This window comes from Magnolia sinica, chromosome 7 (genome assembly GCF_029962835.1).
Source record: "Magnolia sinica isolate HGM2019 chromosome 7, MsV1, whole genome shotgun sequence".
Classification (NCBI taxonomy): Eukaryota; Viridiplantae; Streptophyta; class Magnoliopsida; order Magnoliales; family Magnoliaceae; genus Magnolia; species Magnolia sinica.
Genome location: NC_080579.1, coordinates 60,323,833 through 60,346,113, shown reverse-complemented (window position 1 = coordinate 60,346,113; position 22,281 = coordinate 60,323,833). Strand labels below are relative to the sequence as shown.

Here is a 22,281-nt window from a genome sequence, read left to right as displayed (position 1 = left end):
ATTTAATCTAGTATAGAAGTCCATAAAGATTTCATTTTCTTCTATATGTATTTCCTCAAATTTGGTTATGAGGATTTGGACTTTAGATTTCTTGACAATTAATGTACCCTCGTGTGTCATTTCTAATATATCCCAAGGTTGCTTTGCAGTATCGTAGGATATAATTCTTTTGAATTCATCCAATGATAGTGCACAAGTGATTGCATTTAGTGCTTTTGCATTGGCACTACTCTCACTTTTCTGAAGTGTGGTCCAAGTAAAATAGGGTGAGACTTTTATTGATTTTGATCCATCGATACTAGTTTCTTCAGTGGTAGGAGGGGTCCATTCAGTTACCGTGGCTTGCAACACACTTTCATCCATGGATTTAAGGAAAATCCTCATCCTGGCTTTCCAATAGACATAATTGGTGCCATCAAATGGTGGAGGCCTAGTGACTGAAAGGCTATCAAAATTTAACATCTTGTAAATATCTTAGATCGATTAGTTCAGGAAATAAATCCAAATAACAAGAATTAAAACAAGCTATTAGGCTTTAATACCACTTGAAAAGGCCAAGCTATATGTTCTAGAGGATGGGGGGGTGGGGGGGTGAATAAGACTATGCCAAATTTAAGCTTTAACAGCAGAATAAAAGAATATGATAGCTAAATAAAGGAAATCAATTTACAATGCAGAAATGACAAGCAGCCTCAGTAATCAAGTATTGAGAGATTGATACAAATGTTGTTTTAAGGACAACCTTACACCATAAAAACCAAGAGTTTATGGCAGGACAACCTTATTTCTAGAAAGTTCTTTGAATCAAAAACTCAAACTGAAGAGGATTAAATAAATAGTAAGGAATAGAAATATTAAACTATTACAACACTCCCCACAATGCTTGAAATGTAAATATTATAACATTCACATCCACACATACATCCCATAAACTTTGAATGATAAAAGATAAAAAATAAATCACACATCCACAAAACACAAACAGTTATAGTAGTTTGCCTGTGTGTTCACTAATTGTTAAACAATAGCCACATAGCTTGCTACTCCACTCCTAATATCCTCACTCATTGGATATTAGTGTTCACTATGAAAATAGGTTTCTCAGGTTCACCTAAAACCTTCACAATTTTGTCGTTCAAATAGGCTTACATAATTCAAAAAACCCCACTTCTGAGTTTTCTGGCTCTCCTCAAATAACCAACAGATTGAGATTTTATTGGCTTAATCTGAAATAAAACCAAAAGAATGAAATTTACAATAAAGTAAATTTCTCCTTTCATTGTAGCCCGGAAGAACCAAATCAGAGTAGAAGTTTGAATAGAAGTTCAATTTTCAATACTCACTTAAGAAATGGTTCTAGGTTCTAGATTAATTTTAAATTAAACCAGTTGGGCTAACTATATTTGATTTTGATTATAAGAAGAATGAATATCAGAATTCCTCTTTTAAATTCAGATTAGAATATAGAAATAAAATCAAATCAATAAAGCTAACAAAAGGGAATATTAAATATGCACGAATAAGCTTAAAATGAACACAAATTTATCTCAGAGTGATGCCTTGATTTTACTTGAATTCAGTTATGAAACTCTGAAATTTGTCGTTTATTTGTAGTTTCAAAAATTGCATCTACAACTAGTCCTATGGACACTGCGACTGGTCGTAGAACCAACAACATTTTAAAATTTTGAGCGCGATCGGATTAGACTGCTCCACAACTGGCCGTAGGGTGTCCACGACTGGTCGTGCCATACCCATGACTGGTCAAGAGAAACCAGGAATGGTTGCTGGAGTTTGAGTCGTAGATGCTGGACTGGTCGTGAATGAATCGTGCACTGTTCACATGACAGGTCGAGAAGAGTCTAGGGCTGGTCATAGATCAACCAAAAAATTTCAAAAAATTGTAACAAACCTAGGACTAGTCTTGGAATTTCTTGGACTGGTCAAGGCAGTTCTAGGACTAGTCGAATAAGGTCTAGGACTAGTCTTAGAATAGTCCAAACACTTATAAAAAGATTCAATTTGAATTATGTATACAAAATGACCTACCCTAAGGTCAATCTAAGGTCATTCATACCTTAAATGTGAAGAATGGACATTGAATCTTCATAAGATAGTTGACCTTTGAAGATTGTAAAACTTAGGATCTTTATACTTGATGTAACATTAAACTTAAGATCTTCTAGAGCTTGAATTACACTTCATTTCGAGTTGGACACTAACTTGAGTCTTTGAAAAAGATCACTTCTTTCGTTGTAGCTTGTACTTGCATTTCTTAAAATGGTTTGAAGTAAATCTTCGTTCTTAACTTGAAGCAACATGTTTAGAGACGTGATGCAATGTCTTGATCATATATACCAATGAGCTACACAAGACATAGATTGCACCAGACAAAGGTTAATGTTTTGGCACCACAAGATTTGACAACCAAAGGAGCAGAAAACCATAACACTTACAGTATCGCATAGTGGACCTCATATTGTCCTGATCTCCTGCATAATTCGAATCCATGTAACGTACAACTCCACCTCAAGCTTCATGTCCCACGAACATGATCCCAATGTTGATTGTGTCGTTAAGATATTCGAGAATCCACTTAACTGCATTCTAATGCTCTTTTCCCATATTCACCATATATATGCTGACCACACTAAATGCTTGTAGATATCCATCCTCGTGTAAACTATCATATATATGAGACTCCCCACTACACTTGCGTATAACACCCGTGACATGTTTAAAACCTCATCTTCTATGCTTGGACATGACCTGGCTGAAAACTTAAAGTGACATTCTAGAGGCATGTTAACTGGATTAGCATCTTTGATATGGAACGCATCTAGTACTTTCTGCGCATATCCCCTCTAATACAGCCACAACTTCCCATATTCAGTCTCTATGAATCTTAATGTCTAGGATTTTCTTTGCAATACCCAAATCCTTTATGTTGAACTCCTTGCTTAACAAAGACTTAGGCAAGAGTACTTCCTTCTTGTCCTTCACAATAATCAACATATCATCAACATATGACATTAATAAATGTAGGACCCGTCCTCAAGCACCTTCTAACAAACATAGAAATTGTACGTACATCTACTTTAACAAATTTCCACCAAATAGGAATTGAACCGCTTGTACAACTTCCTTGGATAATACTTCAACCCATATAATGACTTCTTCACCCTACAGACATGATCTTCATTACTAAGCTCCTCAAATACTTCTGACTGCTTCATGTAAATAACTTCCTCCAAATTCCCATGAAGGAATGTCATCTTCACATTAAACTACTTTAATTCTAAATTGGATTTCGCTAAAATATCCAGTAACACCCAGATTGATGTATGCTTCACAACCAGAGAGAAAACTATATTATAGTCTGCTCATTCGCTTTGCGAGTATCCCTTTGCTACAAGTTGTGCCTTGAATTTTTTACCATCTTTCTCCATTAATGCTTCATTCCTTCTGAACACCCACTTGCACCCTATAGCCATTTGACCTTTTAAAAGTTTCACCGACTCCCATGTCTGATTCTTATATAGAGATTCCATCTCCTCGGTCATGGTTGACATTCACTTGTCATCGTACTTTCTAGACTTAGCCTCTTGAAAGGTGGAGGGATCTCCAGTACTTGTGCACAATGCGAAAGAAACCATGTCCTCGAACCATGTCAAAATGAAGCTCTAATGATTCTTTTTCCCTGTTCTTGGTTATACTTTCCTTGGTATCTTGTTGATTGTTTCAGTTAATTTCTTGTTCTTGTTAAATTTTACATTCAGTAACTAGCTCAACTAGCTCCACCTGCACTGATAATCTCTTTACATCACCATGTGTTTTTGGCATCATTACAGTGTCTTTGTTACTCTTTAACATCAATACCTCATCAAATATGGCATCTCTGCTAATGGCAACCTTCTAAGAAACTATACCCAATGATGGTAACCCTTAACACATTTCTCATAATCGATAAAGATACACTTTCTAGATTTTGGATTCAATTTCTTCCTTTGTCCTCTCTACTAGTGGGTGTATGATGGACACCTGAAGATCCACAATCCTGAGTAATCAACGTCCTTACCTGTTGAGACTTCCTCTCTAAAACATTGGAGTCCAGTGCTATAGATGGTGACCAATTCACAATATAACATGCCATGTTACTGCTTCTATCTAGAAGCTTTTAGGCAGCCCTACATATAACCGCATACTTCCCACCCTCTCAAATAGAGTTTTGTCCATCCTCTCTACCACCTTATTCTGTTGTGGGGTTCTTAGAGTTGACAAGTGCATTTTGATGCCATATTCCTTTTAGAATTATATAAATTTCTCCTTACCATTATCTGACCTGAGATACTTAACCATTTCCTAGTTTATTTTTCTACTTCCTCATTTCATTCCTTTAACTAAGTGAATACTCAAAATTATGCTTTAAGAAGTATACCCGACCTTTCCTTGAGTAATCATTTGTGAAGCTCATAAAATATCATGCTCTTCCCTTAGATGGTACTCTCACTGGCCTCCAGACATCAGAATGTATGTAGTCGAGCACCTTGCTGTCAGTATGGGTAGCAATCTTAAACCTTACCCTGCACTGCCTCCCATGGATGTAATGCTTGTAAAAATTCAACTTGCACACCTTAACTCCCTTCAATAGTTTTCATTTATAGTGTTTCATCATGCTCCCTTCGCTTATATGCCCTAACCGCATATGCCACAGATTAGCGTCATCTATGTTGGATTCCGCATGTGAGGTGGTAGCAGCCTCACCTATAATTATGTTCCCAACCAACTTGTACAAATCTTTAATCTTATGTCCCTTCATTAAGACCATTGCACCTTTGGTGACTTTGATTATACTACCAGATGTGGTGAATGTGCACCTGTTTGTATGTAAAACGCCCCAAGGATATCTAATTCTTCTTTAGATCTGGTAGTTGCATGATATCACCTAGAGTCAGTACGACTCCATTAAACATCCTTACCTTGATAGTCCCTATTCCAATGGCCATACATGGCGCGTCATTTCCTATTAGAACATTCCCACTATCATTGGACTTATAGGAATCAAATCAAGTCCTATCTGGGCACATATGATACGAACATCCCAAATTGAGTATTCAAGGAAATTTTGGTGCATCTAAAACTCATTTTTTTAAGGGATCATGAACACAACAGTGAAAAAGAGAGTTAGGCGAGGTACCTTTTTTAAAGTAATTCTTAATCTCCCCTAGCTTTCTCAAACATGTCCTTTGTTCCCAATTTAGTTGGACGGAGTAGGGGTGCGACATAGATACCTATGAGGTCCATGGTATTGTTTGCTCAAAATCATCTCATTTATGATTTTCAACAGATCATTGTAAGACTCGATTCTAGATATCAAGCACATCAAAACTTAAGTGGCCCATGTCAATGCAGTTTTCCGATAGACCGTCCCTGGTTGACCCTTTTGGACTTGCACAAGAAAAAAGGAATGAACAAAGGAGACCCTGACTAGTGCAGGGGACCCTCCAATGCTTAAGTCAGACCTCTAGGTCTTTAAAGGAGGATGATCTCTTAGAAAGAGTCACCAGTCAAATGTTAGGGTGAATGTACATATCTTTTAAAGGTTGGGGATACCTCTACTTATAAGGATAGGATGTAGGCATTGTCAAGAATCTTTTCCTAATATTTTGGAGGGGAATTCATTCAGATCCTGGATGTAGATGTATACATAGATTTTTTCTTAATCTCGAAGCTCTTGGGATTTGATCTTATCTCCCGAAGATCTTGGGAGAGATCTTCGGACCATTGGAGATATTTCTGGAATGCTTGATTCGTGTATAGACTGTAATGGGCAATTGGTTTGTCGAGCTATAGCCAAGCTATTACCAAGCTGTAGTCAGGCTATGCTGCCGATCCAGGGTCACGTTCAGGCAAATCTATTGCAAACTTATGGGCTTGGTCGGCCCCTGGCCATATGAGTGATCTTGTAATTGCACTCTCTTTGAGGGTCCTTACAACTGAGTCAACCTCCTTAAAGGTCAACCTATTCTTAGACGTAAAAGCCCTTATTAGCTCAGATTTTGAGGGCCCATGCAGTTTGGTAGAGTTGGTCCATTCCATAAGTCGACCTATTCGTCTTAGCTATTTTTACACCTAACAGCCCACACCATAGAACGATGGGATAGGGGATAGGATGAGAAAGGTCGAAATTGTCCTCGAACCTACCAAATTCTTGGATGAAGATAGATATTTGATTTTTCCCTTCAACCTCGATCTACTCAGCTTAAGATTGCATTGGATGTCATATAAATATTATAGTGAGTTTTAGGAAGATTTTAACGTCTATGGTGTTTTTATTTTTCCCTTTAACCTCGGTGTACTCAACCTAAGATTGCATTAGATGCCATATAGATATTCCAGTGGGTTTCAGGAAGATTTCAACGTCTACGGTGTTAGTTATTTGAGTTTTGGATTAACATGACTTTCGGACGGGCTTACCTCTGAAAATGGGCTTGCTTAAGTAATGGACGGATTCGAATCACCGTACATTGTGGCCGGGGCATGGAAGTTATTGATGTTGCACCCTAGGAGGAGAGGACACATATTGCCATTAAACAGGGAGGGACTCGGATGGTGTATTGTAGTAGACTAAGCCAACATCAGAACTAGTCAGTGATGGAAAAGCTCTGTGGGTCTCACTATGATATGTCTTTTATCCGTGCCATCCATCCATCTTTCTAACTCCTTTTAGGGCATGATCCAAATCTCAAGTAGACCACACAAAAGAAAAAAGTGGTGATTACACGACAAGCATTACAAACTTCCAAGGGCCCACCATAGTAGTTATTTGCCATCCAACCTTTTGATTAGGTCACATAGAAATAGATAAAAAGGAAAAAAAAATATATCGGCTACTTGCCACCTAACCTGTTGATTAGGTCACATAGAAAGAAATCAATGAAAAGGAAAAAAATATATATCAGCTTGATGCAAAACTTTTACAATAGCCCCTGTAAATTTTTAACAGTGGTTGTGATGTGGTTAACCTAAGATTTGGATCTTTTTCATTTTTAAGATGCCTTAAGGTTAGCAGGCAAAATGAGTGTATGATGTGGATAAAACATATACATCACGGTGAGCCCACAGAGCTTTTACAGCACCGACCAATACAATGGCGGTGCTTCTCGCTACCCAATCCAAGTCTGATTGGGAGTTGCTTCCGAGCAAATCCTATAGCATTATGTTGTTTTTCAAGTCTTAAATCATTTACAAACATTAGGTGATTTGTTCCCTATTCTGATTGTGATTCTTCCAAAGGCTATATATTTGGGTGTAATTGGGATTGGGAGAAATTCTAAGGGTTTCTAATTCGTCTAGAGGATTTTAAGGGTGTAGCAAGGGTTGATTCGAGGTTGTTCGATTCATGTAACCTCTTTCCTTTGCAATTTCTGCTTTCATAGTGATATTTGTTGCTTTGTGTCATGGTTTTTTTCCCAAAAGGGTTTTTCCACATTAAATTCTGAGTCTTTGCATTATGCTTTCTTGGTGCGATTGGATTACCCTACTTGATTCATAGAAGAATCAAGTAGGGTAATCCAATCACACCAAGAAAGCACAATCCAAACACTCAAAATTTAATGTGGAAAAACCCTTTCGGGAAAAAAATAAAAGTATAAAGCGACATATATCACTATGAAAGAAGAAATTACGAAGGAAAGAGCTTACCCGATTCAAACAACCTCAGATCAACCTTTGCTACACCCTTGAAATCCTCTAGACGAGTTAGAAAACCTTGAAATTACCTCCCAATCCTAATTACACCCAAATATATAGACTTTGGAAGAATCACAATCAGAATAGGAAATAAATCACGCCATGTTTCTGAATGATTTAAGACTTTAAAAACAACAATCTCCACCTTGTCTTTAATCATCAAAAGGTAGCTTTTTGTCATCTTCTCATTTCTATCTTGCTTCGTAGCTCCACCATCGCTTCTCGTGCACACTGTCCTCTTTTTACGCCTTCACCAAGACCAGAGAAGTCAAACATAACTTGAACTTCTCTATAGGAACCACCATGGTGAGCATGTTCGCCGGATTAACGCTGGAGTGAATCTTCTCTAGAGTAATGCCTCCTTCTTCAAGAACCTATTGGATAAAATGGTAAGGAATATCAATGTGTTTAGTACGTGAATGATAAATAGAGTTTTTAGACAAATTGATAGCGCTCTCACTATCACAATTAATCGATACGACCTCCTATTGAAGTCCCAACTAATTTATCATGCCTTTTAACCAAATACCTTCTTTGAATGCTTCCATCATTGCCATATACTCTGCTTCGGTCATAGAAAGAGCCATCATGGACTAAAGTTTAGGGCCTATTTGATTTTTCACCATAACTATAAATACATGGTAAATGGGTAATTATTGCTTATTGAGCCCGTTTGATAATCTGGATGTATTTCTACTTTGAAAAAATGGTCTAGAAAAATTGACTTAAATTTATAGGCCGCACTGTGATATATTTCACATATTCATGCCGTCAATCCATTTTAACAGAACATTTTGGGGCGTGATTTGAAAAAATAGGCAAATCCAACACTTAATTAGCCCACACCAAAGGTAATAGTGTCTGTAAAACATCCACCATTGAAAGTTGTTTCTTTCACCAGGCCCACATCGAAGTTTTTTTGGGAAAATAAAAATATCAGCCTCATCAAAAGCATCTAGGAGCCTCAAGAAGTATTTAACGGTGGGTGAATGATTTACACAGTTTCTTGTGGTGTGGTCCACTTGAGCTTTAGATATGCCTCATTTATGGGCTCATGCCCTAAATGAGGATGACATATAGGATGAATGGTGTGGATAAGCCACATACATCACAGTGGGCCCTACATTCATTTAGCAGCCATCCTCGATTATAGCGCTCAAAAGTTTAGCTTTCAATATCTATATCAGAAACGATGCCGTAATTACTTGGGTAAGTAATTATTATCCATTTGTAAGGTAATAACCTGTGAGATGAAAAATCAAACCGGCCCTTAAACATCTAACTAATTGCTCCACTTGATAATACAAACGTGTAACATGAAGTCAACTTTATTGAATCCACATTGCCTGCATAATCTAAATCCACATACCCTACCAACTTTGCCACTGTCTTCTCAGAAGATAAGATGTACTCTTTAGTACCTCGAATGTATCGAAGTAGCCATTTCTCCGCTTCCCGATGTTGTTTGCCGAGGTTTGATACATATCTTCTCAAAACACCAACTGCTTGTGAAATATCCAGTCTCATAAAGACCATGACATACATTAAACTACTTACATCATTCAAATAAGGCACGCGAGACATATCCTTTTTTTTCTCATTTGATTTAGGACATTGTTATGAGGAAAGCCTGAAGCGAGTCGCATGGGGAACGTTCAACAGCTTTGTCTTGTCCCTCTCATACTTGATCAACACCTTCTCAATGTATTCTGTCTATGATAACCAAAGCCTATTTGTCCTCTTCCTCTCTCTTTGAATATCTATACCGAGAACCCTCTTTGCAGCCCCCAGATCTTTCATCTCGAATGTCCCTAATAACTAAGTCTTCAGTACATCGATTTCAGACAAGTAATGACTAGCGATCAACATGTCATCAACATACAATACTAGGATGATGAACCCGCCATCACTCAGTGTCTTGTAGTAGACATAGTGATCATATTCACTCCTAGTAAATTTCTGACTTAATATGAAATAATCAATTTTTTTATACCACTGCTTAGGTCACTATTTTAGGCCATATAATGACCTCATTAACTTACAAACCTTGTTCTCTATCCCTTAAACTTCATAGATTTCTGGTTGTTTCACATAATCTTCTCTTCCAGTTCCCCATGCAAGAATGCAGTCTTCACTTCCATCTGTTCCAGCTCAAGATCGTGTTGGGCAACCAGTACCAACACGAATCTGATAGACACTTACTGTACAACCGGTGTGAATATCTCTATGAAGTCAATGCCTTCTCTCTGAGCATAACCCTTTGCTACAAACCTTACTTTCTATCTATCTTATTTCTTATTAAAGATCCACTTGCATCCGATCACTTTTCGGCCCACCGGAAGCTCCACTAACTTCCATGTGTTATTCCTGTACAACAAGTCCATCTCACCGTCCATTGCTGTCTTACACTTTTCTGCATCAGGCTCATCAAGATCCTCCTGAATAGTATACGGACCCTACTCATATGTAATGATGGTATATGCAATATTAGAGTTGTCCCTATATCTTGTCGGTAGCCTGCGATCTTGCAACATATTTTTCCTAGGTGGTTGTTCCACCTCTTCTTGTACCTCTGTCTGTGCATCTTTCTAAGTCTGAGTATCACTTGTGTCAATTTGAGCATCCATGACTAACCTTTCCAGTTCTTGTTGCTCCTCTTGATCATTCTTGAGGAATCGGTAGCCTTCTTCGAATTTGATGTCCATACTAATAACGATTTTTCGTGTGACTCAGTCATACAACCTATATCCCTTCACACCATTACCATAGTCGACAAAGATGTGCTTGTTGGCTTATAGTCTAGCTTGTCTCTTTCAACCGACGGTACATGAGAGTAAGTTTTTAACAAAAAATATACAAATTTGAGTAGTCTACTTTATTGCCACTCCATACTTCCTCTGAAATTTTACATTCAATAGCCGTATACGGAGACTGATTCACCAAATAACATGTCGCGTTAACAGCCTCAGTCCATAGGTCCTTGCCCAATCTGGCATTGCTAATCATGCATCGAGCTCTCTCCAAGAGAGTCCGATTCATCCGCTCAGCTATACCGTTTTGCTTGGGTGTGTGGTGCATTGTGTTGATTCTTTCATCCTTACAAAATTGATTAAATTCACCTAACGTAAACTCACTGTCATTATCTGTCCTTAATATCTTTACCTTTCGCCTTGACTGTGTTTCCACCATGGCCTTCCATTGTTTGAAATAGGTGAAAACCTTAGATTTATATTTCATGAAATAAGTCCAAACTTTCAAGGAGTAGTCGTCAATGAATGTGACAAACCATGATGACCCTCAAGCGGAAACCACGGGTGATAACCCTCATATATCAGAATGCACATAGTCAACCACACTCTTACATATATGTTTTCCATATTTAAAAGATAACCTAGATTGTTTACCATACATATAATGCTCACATGTATATTTAAATCAAGACTTTTAAAACTATGGATTAAACGACGATTGGAAAGTAACTTCATGCCCCGCTCGCTCATATGACCCAGACATGCATGCCACATACTTGTAGACGTAGAATCCGCTACAATAGCTGCAGCTCCACCTGTTGAAGTGCTCCCTATCAACTTGTAAAGATTACCGTGCCTCTGTGCTATCATGACTACAAGCGCCCCTTTTGAAACTTTAAGGACCCCATTAAAATCAGTGAACTTGCACCATATTTCTTTGAGTGCACCAGGAGATATCAAATTCTTTTTCATGTTAGGAACATGTCTCACCTCAGTCAAGGTATGATCCATTCCATCAAACATCTTGATATGGACAGTAGCAATAGTCGCAACGTTACAAGCATTGTCATTGCCCATAAATACCTATCCACCATCACACTCCTTGTAACTGGTTAACCAACTTCAATGAGGAGTCATGTGATATAAAGCCCCTATGTTAAGAATCCACTCGTCTCTACGTTCATCGTATAAGTGTCCAATTATAGACACTAACGACACATCACCTCCGCTTGTCTTTTCATCAAACATGGCAGTATTGGCCTCCCTAGAAGAAGACTTTGTATTCTCTCTTTTTTCTTTAAGATTTGCATAATCCTTCTTTATATGCCTTAGCATCCCACAATTCCAAGACTTTAACTTTCCCCTGTCCTTGCCCTTGAATTTAGATATTAATCTAGAGGATCCTGTGTCCGGCCCGCTTAGTATTTCTACCTCAAAAAAACAAAGCATCGATAGAGGCCCGCATGCTACCGTTTATCTTTCTCATTGACTTTCCCTGAAGGGTTGAGATAATGGTATTAATACTAAGGGTTGTGTTACTGGTGCACAAGGTGTCTTTAAAAGACTCATACGAAACAAGCAGAGAATTCAACAAGATACATGCCTGATCTTCTTCATCAACTGTTACCTCCACATCCAGCAATTTACAGATCATCTTTTTAAAATTGTTAATGTCAACTTCAACATCTCCTCCCTCTTCCATCTCGAAGTTGAATAGCTTCAGCTTCAATTGTATGCGATTTTGAAGGGACTTCTTAGCATAGATGTCCTCTAACTTCACCCACAAACTTGCTACGATTTTCTCCCTCAAGACATTATAGAGAACCTCATCCGTTAAGGACAAGTAGCTTGGCGATTTCGCTTTCTTATTCAGTTTCTTCCATTCATCATCATCCAATCAACGTGCTAGCCATATTGACCTTACATAATTCAAATTTATTTTTCCCGGAGTATTTCTCAAAATTATTTTTTCTGGAGTATTTCTCAAAAGTATTTCTCAACATCAAAATTAGGATTGACAGCCATTAATACTCACTTTCAGATTCACGCTTGCGCCCCAATGATAGCTCTGATACCACTTCTTGGGGGACCATAGAAGCATACAAAGATGAATCAAGTAGGGTAATCCAATCACACTAATTAAGTACAATGCAAACACTCATAATTTTATGTGGAAAGACCCTTTCGGGAAAAGACCATGACACAAAGTGACAAATATCACTATGAAAGTAAAAAATTACAAAGGAAAGAGTTTACCCTATTCGAATAACCTCGAATAAACCCTTGCTACACCCTTGAAATCCTCAAGACGAATTAAAAACCTTTGGAATTAACTCCCAATCCCAATTAAACCCAAATATATAGCCTTTGGAAGAATCACAGTCAAAACAGGAAACAAATCACGCCATGTTTACCAATGATTTAAGACTTAAAAACAACACATTACTCGTTGTTTATATGCCACGAGAAACCATTTTCAGGAGCTTTGTTAATCTTCACACACGTGTATCATGCAGCCCCTGACACAGTTTTATATGTGGCATGTGGAACATCAGAGTCGTCAATTAGGCGAACAGGACCCTATAGGTCCCCTAGCCTAGAAATCAAGCTGACCCATTCATCAGGTGGGCTGCAATGTAAGAAACAGATGGACGGCGAGGAAAACTTGGTTCAGCCATCCATCTTCTTCTATGCATTGCATACCACCGGTGGGTGGAGGCTGTCTTTCGGCTAAGGAAGACTTACTTTTAAAAACTTTTAAATGCTCGGATGCTCCATATGTGTGCAACGTGCTATGTCTGCGTAAGTGAAGAGGTGCAAGCGAAAGGGCTGTGAGTTCGTTTTGGGTTTGCTTCCCTCAGTTGTCTCCATTTGATTTTGTGTAACAGAGAAATGACTACCTGTAAGGTGTTTGTGTTCATGGTGACCCTTTTAGTTGTGGCCATGCTGCTGTTCTCATCTGTGGTGACTGCCGCAAATCCAGGGGAAGCCATATCATCTGTAATCTGTAAGTATGAAGAATTGCTTCTTTTTTTCTTTTTCTTTATTTTTTTATTTTTTATTTGTTTTTATTATTATTATTTAAGACCTGTGGAATTGGATTGTCTCAACTCCTTCCGGTACAAAGAAAAAGAAAAACTTCGATATCCCAGCTGAGTGATGGATTAAACGCTCGTTCTTAAAATTATATAGAAACTCGACGAATACAAATAATTCAAATTAAACTATTCAAAAAATACTTTAGATTTACTTGAGGTATACGATAGGTGTGGATGCCTTTCCTTTTTGTGGGGCCCTCCTGAATGTCTGTAAATTCAGTTGATCAATGAATTTCCAAGGCTTCGGCCTTTTTCCAAAACAAAAAAAGATAGATATGCTTGCACTCTGCAACTCTATTTTTTCTAGGAATCTGCGGACAACAACGTCCAAACGTACATTCCTCACTTTTATTTGGAAAGAATAGAAAAAACTTTTTTTTTTTTGTTCTTTTGATATCTCCCTAATAATGAACCTCATTTTTAGAAATTTGGTGGGGAAAGGCCCGATGTCATGCGACTCTACTTGGTAAACGGGTTGATTATTCAGGACATTCAGTTATCTCGAGGCTCTTAGCTGAGTAGCAGGAGCAACTTTTAGTTTGTTACGAGCCCAAACGAACTACTTTGATATCTCGTGTTTAGTTCCTATTAATGGAGTCTTTGTAAATCCATACGTTAAATCAACTTTGTTGAAACTTTTATTGTGACTAACAGTTGCTGCTGTAGAATAAACCAATTTTATTAGAAAGGCTCTCAGTGAATAATTTCTTTCTTATTTCTACCTTTCTTTCCCATGACCACTGGGAACAGGCAAATTAAAATTTTCACTTCAAATTCTGGACGTCAACATCCTAGTGCTCATGGTGTTTATTCCATAGTTATTCAAAAATAATTTCATTTTAAAAGAAACTACACGACACGATTCTTATTACTATTACTTTACTCACGAGTTGCTGACCGAATCTATTAATTCAAAATCTCATCAATTTAAATAAGAAAATTGGATTTACTTTTGCAAACTCTTTTATTATTTTTTTAATAAATAGAACTGTTTTGAGAATCCGTCTTTCCTTTTTTTTTTTTTTTTTTTGGTATTTCTTTATCTTAGAAACCACTTTGACTAATGGATAGAAATATTCCAACACTGCACCTTTGTCAGATATTCCATATATTACACTAGATAGCTTGGTAAGCAAGCTACCTTCAGCATTGGTCAAATCCCTATCAATAATATGTTGAAATGGTGGGGAAGGAGGCCATCCCTACTTCAATTGAAAAGGGGGAATCCCCATTTCACAGTGAACAATTATCCATTATCTACCCTCTGTAACACGTTAGAATTATTTAGCTACTATGTTCATAAAGGCAATAACAATGAATGCACCAGAACAATTAGGAAATATTCAAGTACCTTAAAGAGCCCTATTAGATAGATGGAAAAGAAAAAATACAATTCAAGAAACAAGTATCCACCAAAAGAGTTCTTTATTTTGGAAATAATCTAATTCTCAGACTTGGATTCATGTGATAATGACTTCCACAATTTAATCAATTTCATTTGAGTTAATGCATGCCCCGTGTACAATTCTGACTACCTCCATATCAAACATCCTAAGCTGCTGGAACATGGAATGATAACCTGACACAGGGGAGGACATGAGGTCGAGCACCATATTCCTTAAGTGGATAACTATTCCGAATCCACAGAACTTCTTTGGACTCCTCACAGAGACTTCTCGAATCCAAGAGGAAAGAAAGCAGGAAATGGAAAGAAATTCTAATAAATTCGAATTTGATTAATGAATCATTAATAATCCTCTAATGCGTCTCCTTACACCATTAATAAAGAAAAAATAAACTAGAATTTGTAATTACCAAAAATAGCAAAATTCTAACTCTAATAAAAATCCTAATTCTAATAAAACTCTTATAAGGCCTAATTTCTAAAAATAAAAATTGCAAATAAACTTTCTCTAGAAAAGTCCTAGTATAACTAAAAGTTATTTCTAAAAGGAAAGAAAATCTAAAACTCTAAAAATATCTAAAAAATTGAAATTACTAAAAATAGTAAAATTTTCCTAAAAATTCGTTTTTGAGCTGAAAGCGCGTGTTTTCTGACGACATGGACAGATGTGACCCATTTTGTGGGTCGGTTCACCTCGGATGGCCCATTTCAGTAAAGATTGATAGGTTGTGCACCCTATAACGATACCCAGATCAAAAGTTATGGTCAAATTACGGTCCATCTTCTTTTGACCCAACCATGCTAGGAACGTATCTGTGACACGTTCTACATCAGACCCCTCCACTTGAAAAAAACTCGTCCTCGAGTTACGCAAGGGACTTGGCACATGATTTTGAGATAACTTTTAGCGTCGATGTTTATTACCACTTTTCTTGTACCTGACATTAGGCTCTTTAAATAATACAATACATGTCCTCATACTTTTCTTGACTTGACTAAAATCGATCAGTTCCTTCACATCTGCCTTCAAGATCTCATATTCTTTCTGATAATGTGGGCAATTAGGCGGACTTGCCCCTGAGATGGGGTCAACGTGATTTTGTATATCTCGTATGGGAGGTAATTTATTGGGTAGTTCATCAAGTACAACCCCCTTGAACTCCTGGGATACTGATTCTAAATCTTCTAGGATATTCACAGGATCTACATATTTTTTCTTTTCAACCAATGGATATATATCTCTCATTTCTTCAGATTTTTTAATAAAGGCACGTTCAGTTATGAGATATTGCCCCTCCACTTTAGAAGTCTTAGGTTTGTTCTCCGTTCCCATAGGGGCCATATGTTTTCCACTAATGAATCCTGTGCCTTGTCGCGATTTCGTTTCAATGAGGTGGTTTCTCGTGGACAAATAATATGATTTTTCTACAAACCTTTTACTGATTGGCTATCCTGGTAATAATTTTGATTTTGTGGGAATAATAACTAATCGTAATCTCGCGGGAGAAATCGCATGCATAATAACTGCTTCATCTGCGACCACATGTGGATTAGCATCTTCATCTGTCTCATCCGCTCGAGTTGAAGTTGTTGCCACCAATCTGAAGCTTTGCCCGTCAACTTGTAGGTAACGAGTTTAACTTTCTTTTCTTCTACGATGTTCATATAGTCGAAGAAACATTCGACTTTAAGCAACCAGTCGAGGAAGTCCTTGAAGTAGAGTTGACCATTAAAACTACGAAGATCGACTTTCATCTTGAATTCTTGACCCATCCGATCTATCTGATCAATGCCTCGTCTAGGATGTTGTGAAATCATGTCGCTAGATCCCACCTTCTCAGGAGTGATCTTCTGGTTCACTAATAGTGTCGCCCTACGATCAGTATAATTACGAATTCCAGCAATTGCTGGTTGTGGATTACCACCATGAACACAGAGCTGCCCTAAGGCCTTCGCCAAATGATCCACCATGCGATCGATGGAAGCCTGCAGCCTTTGCATGGCTTGTCGATTCTCTCGCTGGGCCGATTCGAAAGCTGCCGTCGTTAAAGGTAAATTCCCTGGAGCACTGCCCATGGGATTGTTGCCCAACCCGTCGTTAGAAGCCATCGATCCGAGGAGAAACCCCGCTCTAATACCAAACTGACTTAGGGGACGACGTGAGGTCGAGCACCATCTTCCTCAAGAGGATAACTCTTCTGAATCCACGGAACTTCTCTGGACTCCTCACAGAGACTTCTCGAATCCACGAGGAAAGAAAGCAGAAAATATAAATAAATTCTAATAAATTCGAAATTGATCAATGTAAATAGTAAACTTACTATTTATAGACGGTCGTGATGTCTACTAGTGCGGAAGGTTTTCGGCCAAAAATAGTAAGTGTCCTATTTGGCTTCACCAAAATGTTCTCCTAATTATTCTAAGCTCTTTTCACATTAGGCGCAACTCCTAGAGCCCGACGGATGAAGAGTTATAATCAAACTAAAACTTACTATTTATAGTAAAAACGAAATTAAAATGGGGAAATGACCGTCGATCAAGAGGTTTTTCACAATTATGGGTTGTACAACCGGGCATAGCTAAGTTGGTTGGCTAAAGTAGCTCGTTCTACCCTAAAATCATATATTTTACATCAGACAACTCATTCCAGATTGCGAGATATGCCCGATCTAAGGTCCGATGGTCCGGATCACTTTTGTCGTCGACCGGGCCTTTTCTGATCCATCTTGGCCATGAAACTGTCCGCGACCCGCTCTACATCATAACCTGTCTTGAAAATATCAGACCCGGATTGTGTAATGCACAATTCTACTGCATGTCCTGTGTACAATTCTTAATTTCTTTCTTTTTCACCCTTTAAAAAAAAATATTGATAATTTTTTAGTATTGCTTTCCCTTTTCCTTTTTGCGATTGCTTCTTCTTCTTTCTTCTTCTTTTTCTAAAAGAGATTTTCCTGTCTATTATACAACACAACATAGTTGTCGAGTATGACTAAATCCCTACTTGGGAAGATATGCCAAGTCAACTCCACACAACCCGATATGAGTCACTTGGTGGGAGACAACATTATTAATAATAGAAACCAAATGAGGGTGATGTAATCCAACGAACCTACAAAGGTGGAGATTTTCTGCACACTTAACCCAAGTTCTAATCAACAATTTTATGATATGATGTTAGTTTTTAGATTAACATAATTTTAATTATTTTTAATAATTATATGGGCAAGCCTAGTATTTTTAGGTCTAATTATTAAATATTGAGTTGAGTTGCATTTTTTAGGTTTTTGAACTATGGTACAAATTAAATTTTCATGCTTTTGAACTAGGTACAAACTTATTTTCATGCATATGAAATTCTCACGTTGAAATCCCATGTGAAAGAGGAAAGGGCTTTGTTAGGTTTACCCAACTTACTAAGTTTGGTCGTTCAGTCGGAAGCATGAAGATGCATTAATTAGGATTCTAGAAACCTCGCCTTGTTGTTTTGATGTTTTGATGGGGGCAACTGTTGATGTAAAAATCTGGCTGCTCCAATCTAGTATTGGTGGCTGACTCCAAGTCCTGTGAACTTATACAAGAAAGAGACAAAGGAGACCCTGGCTAGAGCAGGGGACCCTCCGATGCCTAAGTTAGGCCAGGAAACTAGGTCTAAGTCAAGTAGCTAGGGGTTTTGGGAGCCAAATGTTATATACCTATTCTAATGTATTCATCCCCTATTTATACCTATTGATCGAAGGGACCATATCCGTCAATCTCGGCTAGATCCTTGCGGCACGATCTTGGTTGTTGAACAAGGATAGAAGGTGTATCAATATGAGCTATTAACGGTAGATCGTGCTTCGGATATCACTCTAGTTGCACGATACCGGGGTTGATTCCCGTGAGTAGCTATCAAAAATTCCTCTGCTCGGGCCGATCCCTACGGTCTGACCCCATGTTTCGTCCGAGTTGTACTCTACAGACGTTTAACTCCATGATCGGGTCGACTTTAGATAGTCCGACCCTGTAATTTGATCGGTTCTAACCATTCTGACCCTGTGATCGAGTCAGGTGAGGTATGCAGTGATTCCTTCATGATTCTTGGTTAGTACAGTTGGACTGTCCCGAGTCCGATACCTTACTCGGCTCGTCGACCTGTACTAAGCTCGGCTCGGGTTTGCCGCACACACAATCCTCCGAGCCTCTAGTCGGAGGTAACGGGTCAGACGCACGATCTAGGGCCATAGTTCTTCGGATGAGAGTTCCAGACTTGGTCTAGGGCCGTAGTTCTTCAGATGAGAGTTCTAGACTCAGTCCAGGGCCATAGTTCTTTAGATGAAGTTCCAGACTCGATCCAGGGCCGTAGTTTGAAAGTGTGGTCGGCTCGGATATAGTGTTATTTTACTGAGGCTCTACTCATTGATTTTTCCAATTCGGCCTCAGTTGCGCTCGGTTTATATTTTCCCATAACAAAAGCCCCCTACTCTCTGAGTTTGAGCTCGAACTCAGGGAGTAAATGTCTAGGAAAATGAACCACCCTTCCCTCATGATGGCGAGTCAGCGAGATCAAAGTGACCAGCCGTAGTAAGTGGCTAGGAAAATGAACAACCTTTCCCCTCATGATGATGAGTCATTGATAGTGATCCGAATAGCCGTAATCATGGCTTCTTGACATTAATGCACTGTACCACAACGGCAGGCTTTTCCTAGTACGAACCACTGAATGGTTGACATGTGGCGACGGTTGAGGATTTGAATCGGCTGGGTGAGTAAGACACTGTCATATGGTCATCGAGAAGTGAAGATCCATCTACGTGTTGAATATCGTCTAAGCGTGTCAATGTGAAGCTCGGAGGATACTAGCTCAGACGAATAGCCCGCTGCCACGTACACGACTTGGATCGAATCCGAGCCACTTTAGCTTTGGCGACAGCTGTCTATCATGATTGTAATCGGTTGAAGGAGTCTATAAAAGACACCCTTCACTCTCATTTACATCCTCCTGTATCCTCATTTACATTTCATGTGTTTTTGATTTCTCTGAGAGCGTGCGTAGCGAGGATCCTACTGGAAGACCGTTCTCTGTGAGTTTTTTTTCTTCCTAAACTCCTTTTCCATTTCTCTTTAGAGCATTATGTCGAACGGCTTGGATGATGACCAAGAGGTCCAACTGATGAATGAGGAGTCCAAACCGGAGACCACGGACTCAGAGTGCACCGACTTCGAAGGTCCCTTGGAAGCGGTACTACTCTACGCTCTGATCAAGAAGATTACGGACCCGAAGGCCAAAAGCCAAGGCAAGGGACCAAAGAGGGCACCTTAGATTCAGCGGGGAGGGCTAAGGCCGGACCTTCGGGGGGCAGATCTGAGGCGATAGTTCCTAGGGGCTCGGTTCTTATCAAGTATCAGATGGCTCAACTCCATGCCGAGTACCACATTCCAGACTTGGTACATATCCAAGCTCCTGCTCCCTTTGACGCTCCAGGCGTCCCTGTCGATGGGGACATCGCAATATTTGTCTACGCGCTTCAGTGCGGGCTTCAATTCCCCATCCATCCGTTCATGCGCTTGGTGATAATGCATTTGAGGCTGGCTCTGGGCCAGTTGGTTCCAAACGCCTAGTGGATTCTGGTCTCTTCCTTCATCCTCTAGCACCAAGTGAAGAACCAGCACTTGACTTTGGACAAGTTCTTGGCTATGTACCAGGCCAAGCACGACAACTTTGACTCGTCTTGGTACTCCTTCTCGGTCCAGAACTAGTATACCTCAGGCCTGGTAACCAGACTTCCTACTTCCAACCAAGATTGGAAGGGTAGGTGGTTCTGGGCCTCGGGGGAGTGGGAAGCACTTGCTGATGAACTCGGTAACCTACGAGTCCGAGTTCCCACCAAATTCTCCAATCCAAGTTGGGTCATCTTGGATTTGCACTGTATCTTATGCCTCTGACTTCTCTTTCGTTCTAAACCTTTTTTATATATAGTTATCGCAAAAGGGGGTCCTGATCTTACTCTCTTCTTCCGAATCCAGATCGTCGGGGCTTGGTTACTCAAGGAAGACCAGTGCGCCTGACACGATATTATCAGCTTAGAGAACCTTCTGTCATCCAGATTCTGTAGATTTAGACCTCTCCCCTTTGCTCTGGGTAAGCATCATGAAGTTTTTCTCAATTATCTTCTCGTAGTTGTATTTGAGCCGACATCTTCTTGGACAGGTATGGCAGTGGCGTCGGGCTCTAAAAGAAAGAGGTCGGTGATGTCACGTCCTCCTATGGACGTGGTAATGTCTCCTGGGCCGAGGGTCAAGATCATGACCTCAAAGAAAAAGACTACTCCCACCGTGGAGGTTGTCTCTGTTGCGGCTGAGCCCGCCATAACCCCGGCGTTAGCCCCCAAGGCTCGAACAGCTGTTTCGTCTCAACCTCCTGGGATTGAGAAGGAGGTAGTCGGAGAAACAGTCGATGCGGGCCTCTCCCATTGTAGGGAGGCCTCTTACGAACTTATCCCCCTCCACCTCAACTTTACTTCTACTGAGGTTAATTTCTTGATCGGTGAGATGGACACCATGGTCCGAGATGCCGTCGAGCTTGAGGCCGAGCTCGAGCCTCACAAGCTAGCGGCGTGGGGAGATCAGTTGCTCCACCTCCTTTGGGATCCGAGGTGTTCTCGTCCGACTATCATATGTCACTGCTGAACAAGTGGGTAGCCAAACATGTAACCGAGGTGTCCATCGTTAACACCCTTTCTTGAACACCCGAGTCATTTGTTAACAACTATGCCTCGGTCAGCTACATGGTAAGTCCTCGTGGCGACCCACCGGTTTTGATCGTTGCCTGTCATTTTCTGATTTCCCTTTATTCCAAGCAATACCTATGTGGATTGTGGTCCGGGATAGGCTGAGGATGATGACTTGGCACGAGGAGGAGAAGGTCGAATTGGAAGGGCTCCTGAAGCCCTCGAGTAACGAGCAAGAGAGGCTGAAAGGTCTCGTAGGGGAGGGCTAGTTGAAGGAGTTGATGCTTCAAGGCGAGATAACGGGCTTCAGACCCGTGCGGACGCTGCAAAGTTTGAGTTGGTGCGCTTAAAGGCTCTCTTCGAGCACGTGGAGGCAGACAATGCACCCCTCTCAAATAAAGTCGGGGTGGCTAAGCATGAAGCTGCCGAGGAGTTGACTAAGCAGCGGGTTGAACTTGAAGCCTCGATCGCCTTGCAAGCCACCAATCTACGGGCCTAACTTAAGGCCTTGGCCACATCACAGGCTATCGCTGTTGTAGAAGAGTTTAAGGTGTCATCAGAGA

General features: G+C 39.7%; 1 long non-coding RNA gene across 1 annotated transcript in view; it reads left to right on the top strand.

Annotated features, from left to right (window-relative positions):
* The window catches only part of LOC131252091 (uncharacterized), a 63,766-nt gene that overhangs the window by 27,120 nt on the left and 14,365 nt on the right, over positions 1–22,281 (top strand). The window contains exon 2 of the long non-coding RNA XR_009174171.1: positions 13,391–13,509. This is a non-coding gene — a long non-coding RNA (uncharacterized LOC131252091). The remainder of the gene's footprint in view (positions 1–13,390; positions 13,510–22,281) is intronic.